At 40.2% G+C, this 22,560-nt stretch overlaps 1 pseudogene; it reads left to right on the top strand.

The window, feature by feature from the left end:
• Positions 1 to 14,489, top strand: part of LOC122747377 — a 37,259-nt pseudogene extending 22,770 nt beyond the window's left edge.
• The last annotated feature ends 8,071 nt before the right edge of the window (positions 14,490 to 22,560 follow it).

Consider the following 22,560-nt stretch of genomic DNA (forward strand, 5'->3'; position numbering starts at 1 on the left):
AAGTAAAATTTGTTGTTGTTAGTTCCTCTTTCTAAAGTTTTTTTTTTGTTTGCTATGTTTTGCACTACTGTACATGTATAACTTATATTGAATTGCTTGAGTTCCTAAGGTGGGGGATCAGGAGGAAGGAAGAGAATTTGGAACACAAAGTTTTAAAAATCAATGTTACAATTTGTTTTTACATGTAATGTGGGGAAAAATTCTAAATAAATAAACAAATAAACAAATGAATGAATAAATAAAAAACCCACCCCCCCAAAACAAACAAAAAAAATGGAAGGATATTTTAGTCACTTTATTTTATAATTCCAAATTGCTTTGCACAATTCTTGTATTGATTTATTGCTCCACCAACAATAGGCTTCTGTGCCAGTCTTTTTTTTAAAAAAAGAAGCTAACGTAGCATTTCCAATATTCCAGGCACTGTGCTAACTACTTTACAAATATTATCTCATTTGATCCTCACAACAACCCTGAGAGGTAGGCGTTATTATTACCCCTCCCCCCCTGCTGCCATTTTAGAAATGAGGTGAGATGAGATTACTTGCCTAGTGTCACATAGCTAATGAGTGTCTGAGACCAGATTTGAACACTCAGTTCTTTCTAACTCCAGGTGCTGTGCTCTATGCACTCTGCTACGAAATTGTCCCTCTAGCATAGTCTATTCTCATTTTTGTCAACTTTATCAGTTTGCTAGATGTGAAGTGAAATGTTACAGTTATTTTGATTTATTATGGTTAAACAAATTAATAATAGATATCATTTTTTTATCTATCTGTTTATTTATTTTTCGGTGAGGCAATTGGGGTTAAGTGACTTGCCCGGGGTCACACAGCTAGTAAGTGTTAAGTGTCTGAGGTCAGATTTGAACTCAGGTCCTCCTGAACCTAGGGCCGGTGCTCTATCCACTGCGCCACCTAGCTGCCCCAATATATATCATTTATAAAGCAATTTCGGGTGCACGAAGTGCTTTACATATACTAGCTCATTTGATCTTCAAAACAACCCTGTGAGGTAGGTAGGTAACTACTATTATTATTCCCCTTTTACAGATGAGAGGTTAAATTGTTTGTCCAGGGTCAGAGACGGGATTTGAACCTACATCTTCCTGACTCCAAGCCCTGTACTTGAATCACTGTTAGAACCTTCTTTTAAACTGATGTTAATGGTTTGCAATTCTTCTGAGAACTGTTTGTTCATAGCATTTGATCACTTATCTATTGGGGAATGGCCTCTGGTCTTAAATGTTTCTGTTAGTTGTCTATAAATCTTGGATACCAAACTCTTAGTTGAGAAATAGTTGCAAAGAGGTTTTTCCCCCCATTTGATCACTTCCCTTCTTAACCCAGATGAATTTGTTTTGTTTACCCAGAAAGCTTTTCAGTTTCATGTGGTCAAAGTTATTTATCTTTTGTAATTGTTTTTCTTCTTTAGCTAAGAATATGTCTTTGACATATTTCTTAGCTGTAGTTGTAAAAAACATATGATCTGATTTTTTATGGTATGATATTCAATGTTCAGGTAGTTATTTTAAATTTATTGTGGAATATAGTATAAGATGCTTGTCTAAGTCTAATTTCTGTCCAGCTACTTCCCATTTTTCCCAGTAGTTCTTAACAAATAGGGAGTTCTTGGGTAGCTAGGTGGCACAGTGGATAAAGCACCGGCCCTGGATTCAGGAGGACTTGAGTTCAGATCTGGCCTCAGACACTTGACACTTATTAGCTGTGTGACCCTGGGCAAGTCACTTAACCCTCATTGTCCTGCCCCCCTCAAGCCCCCAAAACAGGGAGTTCTATCCTAAGATATGTGTGTTTTCAAATTTATTAAGCAGGGTTATTGAGTACTATTATTTCTGATTGTTCCTTGTCTACTCTGTTCATTGATATCAATTTTTAAGTTGATACCAAGTGCTTTTTGATGCCTGCTTAACATGAGTTCTAGAAGTGCTATTCCACATTCATTCTTACCTTATTTCATTATTTCCTCTGATATTCTAGACATTTTGTTCCTCTAAATGAATTTTGTTATTATTTTATCAATTTCTATAAAGTATTTCTTTGATGGTTGAGGTTTGGCACTAATTCTACAAATTAACTTTGGTAATATAATCATTTTTCTTATGTTGACATGGTCCAATTATGAGTACTGAATATTTCTTCAGCTATTTAAGTTGTTTTCTACTTCTTTAAGGAGCACCATATAATTGAATTTCTAAAAGTATTTTACATGGGTTTTTTGAAGTAATTACCATTTCTGTTCTCTCTTTTGAAAAGCATCTCTATTTTGCTGATTTTTTGAGATAACAATGTTTATGAGTTTTAGATTTTTTTCCTATTTAGAAACCTCCAAGCAAATTTTGTTCTGTCATTTTCAATCATATCTGACTCTTTGTCACTCCATTTGGGGTTTTCTTGTCAAAGAGTAATTTGACATTTCCTTCTTCTGCTCATTTTACAGATGAAGAAACAGAGACAAAGAAGGTTAAGTGACTTATGTAAGGTCATAGAGTTAGTGTCTGAGGCCAAATTTGGAATCAGGCAGATAAGTCTTCCTGTCTCCAGGCCCAGTACTCTATCCACTGTGGCATCTAGCCATCCCCTATGTCCAGGCAAGAGCACCAAATAATACCCTTTTTAAAAAAACTGGATCCATCAGGGGCAGCTAGATGGCGCAGTGGATAGAGCACCGGCCCTGGATTCAGGAGTAACCTGAGTTCAAATCTGGCCTCAGACACTTAACACTTACTAGCTGTGTGACCCTGGGCAAGTCACTTAACCCCAATTGCCCCTCAAACAAACAAACAAAAAACAAAAAAACAAACAAACAAAAAAAACTGGATCCATCACCCATGATTTCATTAGTGAAGGAAACTTGTGGTGAAGAAGTTCTACCAATGTATATCTATGCATTTTTTTAATTTAAAAAGGCTTAAAAAGTTGTCTGTGTCAAAAGAAGGATTTGAACCTAGGTCTTCTGTATTCAAGGTCATTTTTCTAACTGCGCCATTCACCAAAAAATATAGTTGATCATAATTGTTATATTTGGAAGTTATCACCATGGCAGTGAAAAGAATGTATAGAGGAGCCAATGAACAGTTTTGTGGTGGAAAACAAAAATAAATGATTGATTATAATGGTCTCTTTTCCCTAAGTTCTAATGTCAAGATGCAGCAGGGTAGTAGCTTCAAAAAGCTTTTCAGCCAGAGCTAGAATAAAACCTAATATTCTTTATAATAAGCTAGAAGTTATCACACAAACAAGGACCTCAGAGGTCATGTAGTCCAAACCATAAGTAAACAACATCCCTAAGAAGCAGTCATCCAGGTGCCTCTTTGAAGACTTTCAGTGATAGGTAGCTCACTATCTCTTGTGACAGCCCATTTCCACAGTGGGTAGAGAGCAGGGTCTGAGGTCAGGAAAACTCATCTTCCTGAGTTCCAGTCTGGCCTCTGATACTTATAAGCTGTGTAACCCTGGGCAAGTGACTCAACCTTGTTTGCCTCAGTTCCTTCTCTGAAAATGAGCTGGAGAAGGAAATGGCAAACCACTCTAGTATCTTTGCCAAGAAAACCTTAAATGGAGTCACAAAGGCTTGGACACAACTGAAATGACTGAGCAACAACAACAGCTCTAATTATTAGGAAGTTATCTGTCCCTCCCCACCCCCTACCCCAGTAGAGCTAGAAGGTGACTCTCTACAACTCTCCTTCCATTACAACCAATTCTGCCTGCCTTTGGGACCAACTTCTGTAGGGCTTGTGCACAGCAGTGACTTCTCCAGATTCAATTTCCAAATTAATCCACCACAAACTGGACAGATGAAATAGGGGAATAATTCATACATCCAGTTTAGCTGAAACATAGAGTAGAGGGGAACAGGATGATATAAGATTGATTGAACTATTAACAAAAAAGCTAAAGACCTAAACCATGGAACTAGCCATGTATTTTGAAATTCCATTGCGATTCTTTTTGGTATTAAAATCTTTCCTGTTTCTTCCCCTCTTGGTGCCTTTCTTCCTAAATTACCTTGCATTTAACAACTTCCTTTAGGTTTGTATTTATTGAATTTATATCTAGACTGTATATATGTTAATATTAATATGTATTCTAATAATTTAATGTATATTCTAATTTATCCTGTATATATTTCAATATAATATAAAGTGTATATTAATATATTTTATTTGAATATCCCGTATAAGTTTTATTTTTAATAATATTTCTTCTCTTCTCCAGCTCATATATAATCTACTTGATGTTAGGGATCATTTCTTTCTGCTTACTTGTATATCCAGACCCTTACACAGGCCTGACACATAGTAAAGTTTTAATAAACAGTTATCGATTAAAACCTAAATAAATGAGCTTTATAAGCCTCACAAAACACATATACTAACAAAAATCAATATTTATTGAATTTTTGTGATTTAAGAGAGTTTGGATGAAGAGTAGCAGAACACAGGGATAGTAGCTAACCAAACTTTATTAGTACTCTCAAGGGGAAGAAGAGGACAGATGTAAATAGGGAATGGTCCTGGTGTGTCACCCTCATTGCCCTCAGCCCTCATTGAAGGATGCACACAGTGGGGTGGCTTCCAGATGTAGAACTCTGCAACAACTTTCACACTTCAACCAAAGACCCAGCTCCATCAGGGCTCAGATTTATAGAGTTTTAGATAAAGAGCCAGCTGGCACCAATAGGAGACTTCCCTGTTATTCAATTGGGAAGATAGGAATATAGGTGGAAACTATGAAATGAGGGGTTAATTGCATAGTAAGGAGTAAGGAATCAGGGACAAGGATATTGGGCATTAAAATTTAATCATACCAATTCAGTGAAGAATAGGAATCTATGTCATAGGTAATATTTAGTCTCTTGTTTATTAACCTTGGCATAACATACATGGATTCTAGCAGTCTAAAGCCATAGTCACACCAGTTTTCACTGGTCAGTCATTTTATTTGGGGCAATACCTTCCTATCTGTGACCACTCATGTGACCACACACATGTATAGTGTTTCTACAAAGAAGTGGTTTGGAGTACCTGCTGTGGATGTAGTAAATATAGTATTATCTCTGCAAGTCAACAGTGGGGACAAGAACTTTCAGCTTCCTGAAACTAAGCATGACTAGATGTTCTTCCCATTCCCCTGCATTTCTTTAGTGGTTCATATTTAAATATAGTGGGATAGATTAAAAATACCTTTTATTATTATGAATTTGACAGAAGTCAACAAATGTGTCCATAAATAAAAATAACAAAGAAAATTGAAGACAAAAGAAAAAAATAAACAAGAAAAGAAAAAATGACACCACGAATTTCTATTATGTATTGCTTATTGTTATGTTTTAAAGTATATTTAAAATTTAACATGGTAGTTAAAAGTGTCCTGACTGTATACTTTCTAGATTTCCTTCTGTTCTCTAGGATTAATGGAATAATTTTCTCAAAATTCATAACTTCAAATGGATGGACCACATGTACTTAGTGCCCCAATCTTGCTTCAACCTTTCAGTGTGTCCCCAAAGAATTTACTCACTTGGAATTTAAACTGAAGAAATTTACCAAAATGAAATTGGAGGTACGACATAACCACATTAATAGACTGAGCAAACCATAACTAATCTTATACAGCTTGAATTTCTAATCCCCTTCCTCTGACTTTCCCAGATCTCCCCATTGTCCTCACATCAAGGACAAATGGTTCCAAAGTCTTTTTGTGGTTGAGTGCTTGCCAAACATTCTACATCTCAAAGATCACCAGGGGTAAAAACTGCAGCTCAACACATTCAGTCTTCTCCCCATTTTCTTACATTGCCATTGGCAAACATCAACTCCTGGTATCACATCTGGTGGCTTGACTGGTTATTTTGCCAGGCTTGTCTTAGGGTAACTCTAGCTAAATCCTATCTCTCCCTGATGCAGACGCACTCCAGAAATCACAGTCAACTACAAAGTGCCATGTCTGACTCTTAAAAAAGTCCCATCAGATCATGTAAACCACTATGAATTCTGACAAATCCCCTTAACTGCTGATGACAGCAAATGTCCCCTCTACAGGTATTCTTGCTCTATATCCCTGTCTTGGGTGCCTAGGATCCAGGAAATGAACGGGGAACACAGGTCAGTGCTCGGAAGGCCAATCGAGTTTTGTTTTAGGTGAAAGTCACTTATCACAATGACATGTATGAGAATAGAATGAAAAACATCATTAAAGACATTATAGAAGTGAAAGGAAGACAGTACAATTTTTCATCTTTTAGCCTTTCATTTTTTATTCTCAACATATGGCATGGTTCTTTGCATATAGTAGGTACTAAATCAGGGGTTCTTAACTTTTTTGTGTGTCAGTCTGGTGAAGCCTATGGACTCCAAATCAGAATAATGTTTGTAAATGCACAAAATAAAATAACCTAGAATTACAAAGGAAATCAATTATATTGAGATGCAGTCATCAAAAAATGTTTTAGAGTACATGGGCCCTAGGTTAACTACCCCTGAACTGAAAAAAAAAAACCAAACAAAACCAAAACAAAACAGGGGCAGCTAGGTGGTGCAGTGGATAAAGCACTCGCCCTGGATTCAGAAAGACCTGATTTCAAATCTGGCCTCAGACACTTGATACTTACTAGCTGTGTGATCCTGGGCAAGTCACTTAGCCCTCATTGCCCCCCCCCCCCCGTCCACCGCAAAACAAACAAATAAACAAAAAAGCCCTGAAATGAAATGATGCTTGTTCAATTGTATTGAACTGAAATGACATTTAGCCTCTTAGCTTCTCCATCAAACTGTGAGTTACTTGGGACTGTCTTTTGCCTTTCTTTGTATCCCCAAAGGATCTGGGTTTCAATCTTGCTATATGTCTCATAGGCACTTGATAAATTTTTATTGACTGACTAACCATTTTATATATCTGTGGCTCTCTGCTAACTCCTGGTATCTATCTGAAGCTCTAGAAGCTGATTCTGTAACAGGCTGTGGCTGGCTTGGCAAGTTTATTGCCAATCAGCTGTCCATAGTAGAAATTGCAGAACACTCCCCCCCACTTTTTTTTTTCTGGGCAGTTGGGGTTAAGTGACTTGCCCAGGGTCACACATCTAGTAAGTGATAAGTGTCTGAGGCCAGATTTGAACTCAAGTCCTCCTGAATCCAGGGCCGGTGCTCTATCCAGTGTGCCACCTAGCTGCCCCACCCTACCTCCATAAAAGTATTTTATTATTTTCCAGTTCCATGTAGAGATGGTTTACAACATTTGTTTTTTTAAGATTTCTAGTTTCAAAATTTTCTCCCTCCCTGCCCTTGCTTCCCCCCTCACCAAGACAGCAAGCAATATGATATAGGTTATATATGTACAATCACATGTTGTGAAAGAAGAATCAGAGCAAAAAGGAAAAACCACAAAAAAGAAAGACAAAAAAATAGAAATTGTATGGTTCTACAAAGTGGAGAAGAGGAGGGAGAGGTGGAAGACAGAGTGTTCTGTGTAAGGAGGAAAATAATCATCACACACTACTGACCTGCCTAGAGCCAGAGCCCAAGTAGGACAGCCTACTCCTGATAATGCACATAGACTACTCTAGAGTAGGATCTGGTTGTTTAAGAAACACAGAAAAGTCAATCCTGTCTCAAGACAAGGAGCAAATCCCCAATCCTGTGAAGGGCACGTAGCACCTCCACAATAAGAGAAAACAGGATGCATCACCCATAGCTTCAGTAGTCATGTCCTTCAGACTCTATAGTTTTGCCAGGCAATGGCATAGCAAGTATAGACAGTGCCAGTGCAATGTTTAAATTCAGTTCTAAATTTTACTCTCCCTCCATACAACCCCTTACCCACCTACTAAGAAAGCAAGCAATGGTACCCAATTTACATGTGAAGACATAAAAAACATTTCCATGTTGACTGTGTTCCTTTTTTGTTGTTGTTTTGTTTTTTTGGTGAGGCAATTGGGGTTAAGTGACTTGCCCAGGGTCACACAGTTAGTAAGTGTTAAGTGTCTGAAGCCAAATTTGAACTCAGGTCCTCCTGAATCCAGGGCCGGTGCTCTATCCACTGCGCCACCTAGCTGCCCCAGACTATGTTCTTTTTTTTTTTTTTTAGTAAGGCAATTGGGGTCAAGTGACTTGCCTAAGGTCACACAGCAAGTAAGTGTTAAGTGTCTGAGGCCGGATTTGAACTCAAGTACTCCTGACTCCAGGGCCGGTGCTCTATCCACTGTGCCACCTAGCTGCCCCAGACTATGTTCTTAAAAAAACAAGAAAAATGAAGTGAAAAAATATGCTTCAATCTACACTCAGAGTTCATGATTTCTTTCTCTCTGGAGATGGATAGCATTTTTCCTAGTGGGTCTTTTTTATATAATTTAAGTACTTTAAAAATAATTTCTCAATACTTTAAGATGTTGCCATATAAATAAAAAAATACTTCAAGGAACTGATTTTTTTTAAAAGGGCATTTCGAGTCTATCATGATAGCAAAACTTAAGCTAATTGAATGTATTCCTTAATCCATGGGACATATAAGAATGCCCTTGAGCTACATGACTATTTCTGAATCTGAGAGGTATTAGAAGAAGATAGTCATGGCATGATGCAGTCAGAAGAGCACTGGATTTGGACTTAGAAGTAATGGGTTCACAGGAGAACATAGTACACAGTAACAGCAACATTGTGTGATGAACAACTGTGATAAACTTGGCTTTTCTCTGCAGTGCAATTATCCAACATAATTTCAAGGAACTCATGATGGAAAATGTTCTCAACAGCCAGAAAAAAGAACTATGGATTATGAATGCAGATTGAACCATAATGTTTCTACTTCTGTTTTTCCCCCCTTTCTTCTTATTTGTTTTTGAGGTTTTTTTCCTTGTACTCTGATTCTTTCACAATATGACTAATGAAGATTGCTTTCCGTCTTGGGGAGGAGGGAGGGTAAGGAGGGTGGGAGAAAAATTTGGAACTAAAAATCTAATGAAAACAAGTGTTCAAAACTATCCTTACATGTAATTGGAAAATAATACAATACTTTTATTAAAAATTTTGTTTATAAGAAAAAAACCAAAGTAGTGGGTTCAAATCTTCTCTCTGCTCCTGACTACCTGTGTGAATGTGGGCAGATATTTTTACCTCTCTGTGCCTCAGTCTCTTTGTGTAAAATGAGGAAGTTCAACCAAATGACCTCTGAGGCCTCTTTTATATCTATGATCCTAAATAGATTCATTCATCCATTCAATAAACACTTATGAAGTATCTACCACATGCTCTTGATCCTATGAACTGATGTGGAGAACCAGAATGCTGTCAAGACTGGTCAAATTATCTGAAAAAGGCCTGGAATTTCTCTTTGTATTCAGTTGAATGTCTGCTTCACATCCAGGTTAGTGAAAACTCCAGTCATGTCTCAACAAATCAGCACAATTTGAGATCAGTGACATAAAGGACCAGTCACAGATTATGATTGTGTTAAGGGATCTGTAGTAGAGACTCAGTCTGAACTCAATGCTCCTTTTTATGTAAAGCATCAGTGTACACAATGTAAAACCAAGATTTTTTTTCGGTCATAAAGAAGGGCATTGTTTCAGAAATGTCTGCTTAAAGTAGCAGTAGTAGTAGTAGTAGTTGTTGTTATTTCGTGCTCCAATCTCAAAGAAGACCATGACAGATATCATGACTTGCACTGAACTGGATTTAAGTGAGGGAGGGCTGTGCAAAGTCTCCAGACTCACTCTCTCTTCCAGAGCCATCTGGGTCCAGTGGCAAGATATGTTATCAGGAACTCTGGAGGTAGCCCTGGATGTTTAAGGCAATTGTGGTTAAGTGACTTGCTCAGGGTCACACAACTAGTAAGTGCCTCAGGTGAGATTTGAACTCAGGTCCTTCCAACTTCAGGGCCAGTGCTCTATCCACTGCACCACCTAGTTGTCTCGTTTAGAGTAACAACATTTACACAAGCCACCAGAGGGTACTTCAAGGTTGAGCTGCTCTAGCCCATTCATGGGGCACATCTCTGGACTATTTCTGGCCATCCCAGCCTGGAGCAACCTGTTCACTACCAACTGAGGATGCTTCTAGTTTCCTTCCCCAGATTTCTATCAAGGAGTTAGCCATTAATTTCATTTAAAATCATAATTGCCTTAGTTTTCTGGTCCTTTCTCCATGGGTATTCATAAGTCTTGTTTAGTAGGAGCAGAGCCAAAGGAAATACTCTAAGTAATGAGAGAATAAGTTATGCCCAGAGAGAGGAGAAAGGGAGCTGCTGGAAAATTCATGCAATGAACATTTTCCAAGGCTGAGGGCCATACAAGATGGTTTAGATGGTTTAGATGGTTTAGATGGTTTAGATGGTTTAGATGGTTTTTCTTTTCCTTTACCTTATGCTACCAACCTGCACAGATACTATTAAAGGCTGTTGAGGCATCCCCCTCAACTTGTTTGAGTTGCCATATTTTCCAGAAATACTAGACTCAGAGCATGCAGGAGGCCCTGAATGTGTCAAGGAAGAAGTCCTTCCACACTGTACCTGACATAATTTGTTTGTACCCCCAAGCTGGATTCCCTCTGTGTCCTTGGGAGACAAGAAAGGCACCAGCCAGTCTGTGGCATGTTGGGTAACTGCTTGAGCAGCTGGCATCCTTTGCAGATAAGCATATTCTCCTATCTTCATAGTCTGGTGCCTAGCTTCTTAAACTGGGGGACTTAACCCCATATGAGATCGTGTAACTGAATATGGGGGTTGTTAAAAGTTTGGCAACAATAACAAGTTATGTATACCCATTTTCTATACCTATATATCTGGGATCCTGCAAACATTTATTGGCTCGACAATGGAAAAAGTTTAAGAAGCCCTGGTCTTGTGCTTCCCAGGGAAAAGAATGAGGCCTGTGCTATTGTCTTGCTCCTTCCCTTTTTGTCCTTTTACCACCTTTACTGAACCTTTTCCCTCCCATGCCAGGCCCCTTCCTCTTTTCTCTTCCTCCTTTTGTTTGTTCTGCCATGAATAAGCTAACCTCTGTAAGGACTGGGAACTCTTTGGGGTCCACATGCTTGTTCATTTCTTTTGTAATAAATCTGGTTTTCCAAAACCTTACTATACCATGGAGGTTTATCCATGGAATATTTTATTTTTCTTTCAATTTCTGTGTGCTTTTCGAGTAACAGAGTTTAAACACTGTCAGAATCCTTTATGTTTATTGTCTTTTTTTTAAAAAAAAACTTTTTTATAAATTTTTACAGCCCTAAAATTTTTCCCAATATCTCTCACCTTCTCCTGTTACAAAGAGACATCTGACAGCAAGGTAGTTCAAGGGTTAGAGTTCTGGGCCTAGAGTCAGGAAAACCTGAGTCCCAATCCAGCCTCAGACATTTGTTAGATGTGTGACTGTGGGCAAGTCACTTAACATCTGTTTGTCTGTATCCTCAAGTATAAGATGGGTATAACAGCACCCGCCTTTGTATAGTTATTGTGAGGATCAGATGAGATAATATTTGTAAAGTGCTTCACACAGTGCCTGGCATATTCAAGTATACATAAGTGTTCACTCCCCCTTTCTCATAAGAAAATGTATTTTAAATTTAGGAAAAAAGAAAAATGGGAAGAAAAGAAAAAATTCAGTAAAGTTGAGCAATACTTAAAAAAAAAGTCTGGGGATGCTGATGTGGAATTCAACATGGTGGTGGGTACTATGGCTTGGGTAAGCTGAGAGTCAACTGAGCCCTAGGAGGGTCAGTGACGTAGATGGGTGGCAAGGCCTGGTATCTGGGAGGAGGTGACAATGGTCTATGTACCATGGGTGGGAAGAGGACACAGAGGCTATATATCTCAACCATCCAACTCTGAGCACTCCAGTACATGTGGGCTTTGACCACCAGAAGTCCACAGGGCTCCATTATCAGTGGTAGAGGCTCATTTCAGAGAGGACCCACAGCCCAAACCCCTCATTGACCCAGCCTGTATCACTGCCAGCCAGCATGGGGCCCATAAGACCATTATTTTGGGGAACAAGGGCTGGAAAGTTGGGATATTCTCATTGCTGTTGAATAAGATAGAGAACATGCCTATAACCTGATCCAACTCCCTTCAGCAGCAAGATAGCTGTCCCCAGTCCCTCCTTGGTCCTCCAGCCTCATGTCATCAAGAGAATGGGTTGACTGAGGCCAAGGGGACAGGGGGCCATGCCCAGGCCCAGGAGAAAGGACAACCAGAGTTTAGGGAAAAGGGTCTTGCAGAGGTTTGGAACCACATAGTTGGATTCAAAGACCATGGAGCCTGAAGCAGGGCCAGCCAAGGAGTCCCCACCACCCAGGGACAAACAATCCCCATTGGGGGCCTGATGTTTGGACCCCACCACCCCCAGGTCCATGATGTGGGGTGAAGTCATTAGCCTTAAAGCCTTTTAACACACACCCTTGTGAGAAAATATAAAGCCTTTAAACATACACCCTTGTGAGAAAATATTGCAAGCAGCCTGAAAGAAACAATTCAAGTACTATGGAGCCACAGTTAAGATAACACAAGATTTAGTGGCTTCTACATTAAAGGATCAGAGGGCTTGGAATATGATATTCCAGAAGGCAAAGAAACTGGGATTATAACCAAGAATTGCCTACCCAGAAAAAGCTGAGTACAGAGGAAAAAATAGGAATTAAATGAAGCAGAAGACTTTCAGGCATTCTTTTTTTTTTTTTTGGTGAGGCAATTGGGGCTAAGTGACTTGCCCAAGGTCACACAGCTAGTTAAGTGTCAAGTGTATGAGGCTGGATTTGAACTCAGGTCCTCCTGAATCCAGGGCCAGTGCTCTATCCATTGTCCCACCTAGCTGCCCCCAACTTTCAGGCATTCTTAATGAAAAGACCTGAGCTGAATATCAAATTTGACTTTCAAATACAAGACTCTAGAAAAGCATAAAAAGGTAAACAGGAAAAAGAAATCGTAAGGGATATTAAAGGGTTAAACTGTTTATATTCCTACATGAGAAGATGATACTTGTAACACATACCCTTGTGTTCATAGTGACATCCCACAAAGAGCCCCAAGACCCCATATTTCTTTGCCTACTGGTCCCTTCTTAGGAGGCCTCCCTCCACACTCCTTGGCCACTGCCCTGTGCTACCTGGGGCCCAAAGCCCTCTGTTTAAAGTATCCTGAGCTCACACACCTCAGAACCCTATCTGGCCTCTCCTGTCCATTCCTATTCCCCTTTAGCCTGGCCTGCTGTGCCCCAATCCAGATACTGCTTGCCCAAGGTGTCCCATGAACAGTTCCTAGATGCATTGAACCTTGTGGTAGACTCTGGTGACCTCTATCCTGCCTGAACAATTTCATCAAGATTGGTGAGAGTTCCACTGGCATTTTGTGTATCTTCACTGTGTGAAACAGGCTAACTAGTTACTGTGAGATGGACATCTGAAAGCAGCAGCAACCAGAGTTCCTCTTTAATGAGGTGGTCATGGTGGGAGAAGACTAGCGTGAGAATGTGGTAGAGATGTACAAAAACTACCTGGTTAGGGATGAGTTCTGGGTGGCCATGGAATTGCTGGAAGGGGGACCCCTAATAGACATTGCCACTCACACTAGGATGAATTAGGAACACTTTGTTGCTGTGTGCTTTGCTATTCTGAATGTTCTGTCTGTATTCTATACCATGATATACATCACTGGAACATTAAGAACAATTCAGTCCTGCTGAACTAAGACTGGAGGGTGAAGCTCTCCAACTCTGGCTTCTTCTTTTGGGGGGGCAGGGGCGGGGCAATGAGGGTTAAGTGAATTTCCCAGGGTCACACAGTTAGTAAGTGTTAAGTGTCTGAGGCTGGATTTGCATTCAGGTCCTCCTGAATCCAGGGCCCAGGTGCTTTATCAACTGTGCCACCTAGCTGCCCCTGCCCAACTCTGTCTTCTGAGTCCAAGTTAACAGAAAGGTAGGTAGGAGGAAATCCCTGCTGGACACCCCCTACTGGATGGCTTCCCATCTCATCTTCTGTCTGCCCTGTGGGCCAGAGGTGGACCTATGATCCCTAGGAGTAATGGTCATTGAAATGGTAGATGGGGAGACCCCTTATTTAAATGAGCCACCCTTGAATACCATGACCAGGACAACCTGCCCCCCAGGATGAAAAACCTTCACAAGGTTGCTCCCTCCCTGAAGTGCTTCCTGGATGGACTACTGGTACAGGACCCAGCCTAGAGAGCCACAGCCAGTGAACTGTTGAAGGACCCTTTCCAGCTAAGGTGGGCCCCTTAGCCTGCATTGTCCCCATCATGTGCCACAAATCACATAAAAAACCGCGATATTCCCTGGCCCTCTACCTTACCAAAGAGGGACTTCAAAGGCAATTGAACTCAGCCTGGAAATGTCAGGGGTGGGGGGTGGAGGGTGGGGGTTTGGCAGGGGGGGGAGAGCTGGTAGAACAGACTCATTCTTCCCTGCCCAAAGCAGGGGAAAGAATCCTGGGTAGAGTCCTGTCCCCTTCCCCACTTCTGTGAACATTTGCTAGATGGCTCCTGGGAGGTGTACTTGTAACTGGGTGGGTTTTGCCTGTGTCACTCCAGGGATGCCCCAGACCCTTTTGGGGGATTCCTTTACTGGTTTCAGTTTTGAATTTATGTTTTAAAATAATGACTTGGGAGTGAGGGTATCTAAGGTGACTTTGGGAACAGACATACCATCCCCATTTCTGTCTTGCTTCAGGGGCCAGTCAGGTTGACATTGGAAATCAGAAAACAAGGAGAGCAGCCAATGTCTCTTCTGACCACCCCCCTCTCGTGTACCCCCACCTTGGTGCCAGGAGGGGGGTGCTGAGGTGCCTGGGAGCTACAGTTTCCAGAGAAAACTGCTGGGGGTGGGAAGCATGTGGAAGGAAGCGTCACATCTCCTTCATCTTGTGGGAGAGTCTTCTGTGAATGGGTTGTTTCTGTGTTGGAGCATGTGTTTCTTGGGTCACTGTGTTCTGTGTCTGTACATGTCTGCAAGGGAGGGTTGTACTTTGTGTCTCTGTGGCTTTTGTGTGCATGTGTGTCTGGCTGGCATGAAGGTATGTTGCCATTGGAAGTGTGTGCAAACCTGTTTCCCAACTCCAAGCCAATGAGGAGATGATTAGAATATATTATGTATATATGGTGATCAGAGGATATATACATATATTGAAGCATATGTATAAATAGATTTAGGTGTACATATATGCATATATATATGTATACCCACATATGTGTATTTATATGTGTGTAATATACACATCTCTATGTTTGTAATAAGTTTTTTTTTGTGTGTGGGGCAATGGGGGTTAAGTGACTTGCCTAGGGTCATACAACTAGTAAGTGTCAAGTGTCTGAGGCCAGATTTGAACTCAGGTACTCCTAAATCCAGGGCTGGTGCTTTATCCATTGCACCACCTAGCTGCCCCTGTAACAGTTGCAAATTAATTTTGTATATAAATGTTTATCTGAGAAATTTGATACAAATGTTTTTCTCATTCAGATGCTCTGATTCAAAACCTAGATGCACTGATTTTCTTTGTGGAAAAGCTTATCAATTTTATGTAACCAAATTTTTCTATTTTTTTCCTAATTGTCTCTATCTCTTATTTCCTTAATATTAACATTTGCTAGAACAACTTATGCAATAGCAATAAAAATGTAAAGACAGACAACTTTGAAAGACTAAAGAAATCTCACCAATGCAATGACCAAGTATGATTGCAGAGGACTAATGATGAAACACACTATCTTAGAGATGATGGACTCAGGGTGCAAACTGAAACAGATTTTTGGATACAGTCAATGTGCGAACTTATTTTTCCTTGACTATGAATGTTTACAAGGGGTTTGCTTTCTTTTTCAATGGGGAGAGAAGTGTTGAAAGGTAGAGCAGATGGATTTTTTTCATTGAAAAAATTATAATTAAAGAACACATATTGTACCCATAGCTGTGAGAGATATATGATCTGATTCTCTTCTAATTTTTATAGTATTTCCTTCATATTCATGTCCTCTACCCATTTTGAATTTATTGTTGTGAGAAACAGGTGAAAGCCACCTTCTCAAAATAAGTTCTTTTAGAGGCGACTTTGGTATGACAAATGCTTTTTATTACATTCTCATGAGAATGGGCACCCACAGTAAAACCAATTAGTGAGTGCCAATGCTAAGTGTGCTCAGCCTGTATTTATCCTAAGTCCCTCCCCTGAGTCACTATAAGTTGCTAGGCTCAGGTTCACAATCTTCCCAGAAGAGTTCTAACTAGATTCTCCACCCCCTCCCATCCACATACACCTTCATACAACCCATAATCGAAAATGGGGTGGAGATTTTAGACATGGGAGGAGAATTTAATATTCATAAGTCTATTAAGCAAGCGCAGTAGTGACTAGGGTTGAACTTTTACCTACTTTTACTAGAGCACTAGTGAGAGTCAGCTCAAACTTTTTTTTTTAATCAATTATTCCTTTAACCCTGAAAAACTTTTCTTAAACTCTTGAGTTGACCTAGTTTACTAGATAATATTGCCTTGCTATTCCTTATATGGGCATGCTTTTCTCTGAGAAGAGTCCACTACAATATCAACCTGTTATTGTACCTCACAGGAGGAACAGTCTTGAAACCTCAGAGGAAGAAAGAGTTCAATGGAAAAGAGGCTGCTTCAGACAATATGATGGTTTACTTAGCAAACCCTAGAGAGTCAATAAAAGGAAATTGAAAAAAATTAATAATTTCTCCAAAGTTGCAGGATATAATAATAACTCTATATAAATCACCATTTACAGGCTCAAAAAATAAAGCCAAAATAAGCAGAAAAAAGGAGATGTTGAAAATTAAAAGAGAAATGAATAAATTAGAAACTGCTATAGAAATGATAAACAGAACTAAAAGGAGTCTTTGAATATACTCACAAAACAGATAAAACTTAAGCCAACCTAATTAATAAGAGGGCAGAAAATCAAACAAGCCAAATAACAAATAAACAAGGTGAACTGGCAGCAAAATCAGAAATAAAAAGAACAATAAGAACTTTATATGCTAAGAAAATGGAGCACCCAAAATAAATTGAGGAATACCTTAAAAAATATACAATACCTGAGAGATACAGTAACAACTTGTTAAAGCAGTGGACTCTTCTCAGGGAAAAGTATGCCCATATGCGGAACAGCAAGGCAATATTATCTAGTAAACCAGGTCAACTCAAGAATTTAAGAAAAGTTAAGTTTTTCAGGGTTAGAGGAAGAATTGATAAAAACTAATCTGAGCTGACTCACCAGTGCTCTAGTAAAAGTAGGTAAAAGTTCAGTCCTATTCACTACTGTACTTGCTTAATAGACTTATGAATATTAACTTCTCCCATGTCTAAAATCTCCACACCATTTTCGATTATGGGTTGTATGAAGGTGTATGTGGATGGGAGGGGTAACATATCAAGGACAATTTAGTTAGAACTCTTCTGGGAAGATTGTGAACCTGAGCCTAGCAACATATAGTAACTCAGGGGAGGGACTTACCAAGTCAGGGCTTAGGATAAATACAGGCTGAGCACACTTAGCATTGGCACTCACTAATTGGTTTTACTGCGGGTGCCCATTCTAATGAGAATATAATAAAATGCTTTTGTCATACCAAAGTTGCCTCTGAAAGAATTTATTTTGAGAAGGTGGTCTGCACCTGTTTCTCACACTCCTAACATTTGGTCATGCTTTCTTCTCTTAGCCCTCACCTGAGGGCTTAGGTGTGCATTAACATCTTGTATCACCTCCTACTCTGCCTGGATCTGTGCTTACATGCTTCTGATGTTGCCTTCCTATTGGTCCACATTCCTTAAAACTCCCAACTTGGTTTCTTCTACCTGTAGTCTTTACCAGCAGCATCTTTGCTTTATTAGGTGTTACCAATATAGTAATTGGATGATATCTTTCTTCAACACATAATGTTCTGTCATTAAGTCCATGCATATATCTCAAGGTCATAAACCCCAAGTGATTGGCCTTATTAGAAGCTTTGCATTTTTGACCAGTAAATGTGTTTTAATGTCCCACAAATTTCTAAGAACTACCTCAGGCCACTCAGAGAGGAAACACATCCTTTCCTGTAGGACTTTAACCTTTGATGAAGGTCACAGTCCTACATAACTTTAGCTAGATTTTGTTTTTTCTTTTTTGCCAGCAATCAGCTGATCTTGGAAGTCATTGTTTTCCATTAGCAGCTGTTGACATTACTGAGGACAGCTGTGAGCATCTCTTGCTCTCCCTTAGGGCTCTCTATAGAACAATGGACAGAAAGACATTTTTTGTGTGTGTATCATAGACCTCTTTAGTAGTCTGGTGATACCAATGGATTCCTTCTCAGGATAGTTTTTTAAAATGTATAATTAAATGCTAATTTCAGCTAGAAGTTAATGGAAATAAACACATGATCCCCCCCCCCCCTTCATGTTTATGCACCTAGTGGAATCTTTTTCTGTGTGGGGCAATGAGGGTCAAGTGACTTGCCCAGGGTCACACAGCTAGTAAGTGTCAAGTGTCTGAGGCTGGATTTGAACTCAGGTCCTCCTGAATCCAGGGCTGGTGATTTATCCACTGTGCCACCAAGCTGCCTCACCTACTGAAATCTAACCATGAATCCCAGTAGTCAATGGATCCCAAGATAAGAACCCATAAAAGGAAGAAAAATTGTCAACATTGTAGTCTGTGGGAACTCCCATGATACTGGAGGTTGTCAGGGATGGGATAAAGATTGTTCTCAGCTTGAAATCTCTGATGTTTATGACAGTTCACAGTCAGTCAAGGTCTTACAAGAAGTCAAATAGAGCAAGGAGCTCGAAGGAGGAGAAAAAATAATATGAAAGGACAATATGTCAGGAAGGGAGATCTAGGAAACATTTCCAAGGAACCAAAAGGAAAGGTCAGTAGTAGATAAAGTGCATAGGAAACAAGAACAGAGAGTTTCTGATCTATCAGGATAGGCTCAATGCCCTATGGTCCAGGGGACTTTGTTCTTATGCACAGGAAATGCCACTGCCTGTCAGTGCCTCCTTAGGAAGGTCCTCCAGCTGGGCCAGGGAGAAGGGTTGCACTACTCTCGAGAACTATGAAGCCATGGACATGTTTCCTTTGCTTCCAGGACAATAAATAAGCAGGCAGCCCCGATTATGCTTATTCTAGTCTCCCAGAACATTTACTCTGTAGCAGGCAATCTGAGATCTTCCCATGTATTTGAGAGAATCACTTGTTCAAGAAAACATACCCCATAACATTTCATTCTAGTCCTATGAAATTGACTGGAGTCAAGGCTAATCCTCCATGTAGGTGATTACCTAAATGATGGGATCTAAGAAATACTAAATCCCCCCCTCCTTCCCGCATATACTTCAGGGGTGCTGGTATATGTTTAATAACTGGCTCTTTGGGGAAAAATTATGAGGTGTCATGAATATTAATATTTTCACTATAATTTTCTTTTTTTTTGTAAGGGGCAATGGGGGTTAAGTGACTTGCTCAGGGTCACACAGCTAGTTAAGTGTCAAGTGTCTGAGTCCGGATTTGAACTCAGGTCCTCCTGAATCCAGGGCCGGTGCTTTATCTACTGTGCCACCTAGCTGCCCCCTATAAATTTTTTAAGTGTAGAAATCAACAAAATAACAAATCAAGTGCTGATGAAGCTTTGGTCTGTAAGTCTGTTGGTGTCTGCTACCTTCTGAGGTATAAATGCTCAATAAATGAAATTTTAATTATCAGCTCTTAAGAGCCAGATCAAGCTGCCTTTGGCATACTCCTGCCTAAAATTAAAATATCTCTGCTATTAAACAGAAACAGTGCCTGAGATGACCATTATTTTTTTTATTTAATTTTTTTTTTTGCCGGGCAATGGGGGTTAAGTGACTTGCCCAGGGTCACACAGCTAGTAAGTGTCAAGTGTCTGAGGCCGGATTTGAACTCAGGAACTCCTGAATCCAGGGCTGGTGCTTTATCCACTGCACCACCTAGCTGCCCCCTGAGATGACCATTATTAAAGTTAATCCTTTGGAATAAAGCAATATATCTCCCAAAGATCTCAAAGTCGAAATATGTTAATCAGAGGAGATAAATGCATAAGCATTAGTACTAAACTTCATTTTAGCACATGATTATCAGGTTATCTGGAAATAGGAATCATATGACTTAAATACTGATGAAAGGGCAAAAGGAGGAAAGGCATAATGAAGAGAATAGATTCAAAGTATCATAGAAAGGATAATCATTCACAGGTAGATAATACCTGAATGTAAATAATATAGTAAGCATTTATATGTGTTTCAGTTCTGCAAAACACTTTATAAATATCTCATTTTATCCTCCCAACAAGCTTGAGAGATAAGGTAGGTGCTTTTATTATCCTCACTTTAGAGATGAGGAAACCGAGGCAGTTAGCAGTGAAATGACTTGCCCAAGGTCACTTAGCTGGTAAAGAGTCAGAGGCCATATTTGAATAGAGAACATAAGGTGATTACAGGCCCAATACTTTATTATATCACTAAGTTGCCTTTATAGCCAATAGAGGGCAATAACAAGGAGAAATGTGCAGTGGGAGCACTAAAGATAAATTTCATCCATTTCAGTTTTGCCACTGACCAGTCTTGGGTAACGCTTGTTGTTGATGTTGTTGTTGTTATGTCATTTTAGGCATGTCTGACTCTCTGTGATGCCATTTAGTGTTTTCTTGGTAAAGATATAGGGGTGGTTTGCCATTTCCTTCTTTTGCTCATTTCGCAAATGAGTAAACCGAGGCAAACAGGGTTAAGTGACTCGCCTAGGGTCACGTAGTTTAATGTGTGAGGCCACATTTGAACTCAGGTCCTTCTGACTCCAGGGCTGGCTCTCTATCTACTGGGCCACTTAACTGCCTAAACCCCCTCCTTTGTTCAATGTTTCAGTGACTCGTGAGTGTCTCATTTTGTCCCAAATAACCCGAAATAAGAGGGTGCTGGCATCAGAGCCGAAGTCTACAAATATGGTTACTATTAAACTTTGGGCACATCCAGGAGCATGGATACACTTTGCAAGCTTGGGGGAAGCTTTTAGGCTAAACACCCATAGGTTTGTAAGAAAATGGGCCTTGGTCTCAGTAACCTTTTGTTCAAGGCTTTCATTCATTCATTCATTCATTCATTCATTCATTCATTCATTCATTCATTCATTCATTCATTAACATGGCAATTCAACTGATGTTATGAAGTGTCTAGCACCTGGAGAGTACTCTGCTGCTGGGGAGGGCCAGAGTTTCATAAGGCATGGCTCCTGTCCCCATGAGTCCACAGTCTAGGAAAGTGTTGATAGATACCTAATCCATGATATTACCAGAGAAACTGAGAGGCTCCAGACCATGTAAAATGTGAACTCGATGGGGAAAGATTGCTACTGATGGGGAAATCAGGGAAGGGTTCATGGAGAAGTAACACTTGAAAGAGATTTTCAACAATAGTAGAAATGCAGTGGGTGAGGGGTGGGGGGATTCCAGGTCCAGGAAATAGCTTGAGCAAGTGCAGTCTTCACTTCCTTTCCTTTTGTCTTTCCTGGGTTCCTGGGCTGTTGAAATATTTGCTGTGCCTTCTCAAAGTGCCATCTCTGCTAGGAGCTCCAGGTGGTAGGGCTGTTCTTTATTCCACTTATTCCTGCCAGTGTCAGAGGAATAGGGGAGCAATGGCTACAAAGCTGGCCTGAGACTCAGGAAGGGCTGAGTTTGAGTACCACCTCTAACACCTACTGGCTGTCTAGTCCTGGGGCAGTCACTTCTTCATTTTCCAGGTCACCCTCTAAGACTGTCTGTCAATTGTGCAGACTTGCTTATAGAAGGAAAGGGAGTTTCTTCACTCAGAGCTCCCTTTGTCCAAGAAGTCACAGTGGATTCCAACTGCAGAATGGGAGAAAAACTTTTGGACAAGGACAATGTGGGAAGTTGTTTGACTTGACTATGCATATTTGTAGCAAGGGTTTTCTTTTTCTTTTCAATTGGGGGTGAATAGGAGAGAAAGTGGGACAGATAGGTGGAGCACTGGCTAAAGTGCCAGGCCTGGAGTCTCGAAGACTCATCTTCCTGAGTTCAAATCTGGCCTCAGATACTTACTAGGTGTCTAACCCTGGGCAGACCTGTTTCCACCCTGTTTGCCTCAGTTTCCTTATCTGTAAAAGGAGCAGAAGGAAATGGCTAACCACTCCAGTATCTTTGCCAAGAAAACCCCAAATGGGGTCACGAAGATTAGGTCAAGACTGAACAACAACAACAAGGAGAGAAAGTAACTGCTTGTTCATTAAAAATCAAATAAAGGGGCAGCTAGATGGCGCAGTGGTTAAAGCACTGGCCCTGGATTCAGGAGTACCTGAGTTCAAATCCAGCCTCAGACACTTAACACTTACTAGCTATGTGACCCTGGGCAAGTCACTTAACCCCCATTGCCCCGCAAAAAAAAAAAAATCAAATAAAATGGATTTTCGGGTGGTGACTTCTTTATTTTCAAAGGAGGAACAAAAGAGGGTGAGGGGCTGCCCAGCCACTGTTGCTTCTTCTTCCCCCAGGCTGGGACCCAGGCATCTCTGCC

This window comes from Dromiciops gliroides, chromosome 3, assembly GCF_019393635.1.
Source record: "Dromiciops gliroides isolate mDroGli1 chromosome 3, mDroGli1.pri, whole genome shotgun sequence".
In the NCBI taxonomy this organism is placed as follows: domain Eukaryota; kingdom Metazoa; phylum Chordata; class Mammalia; order Microbiotheria; family Microbiotheriidae; genus Dromiciops; species Dromiciops gliroides.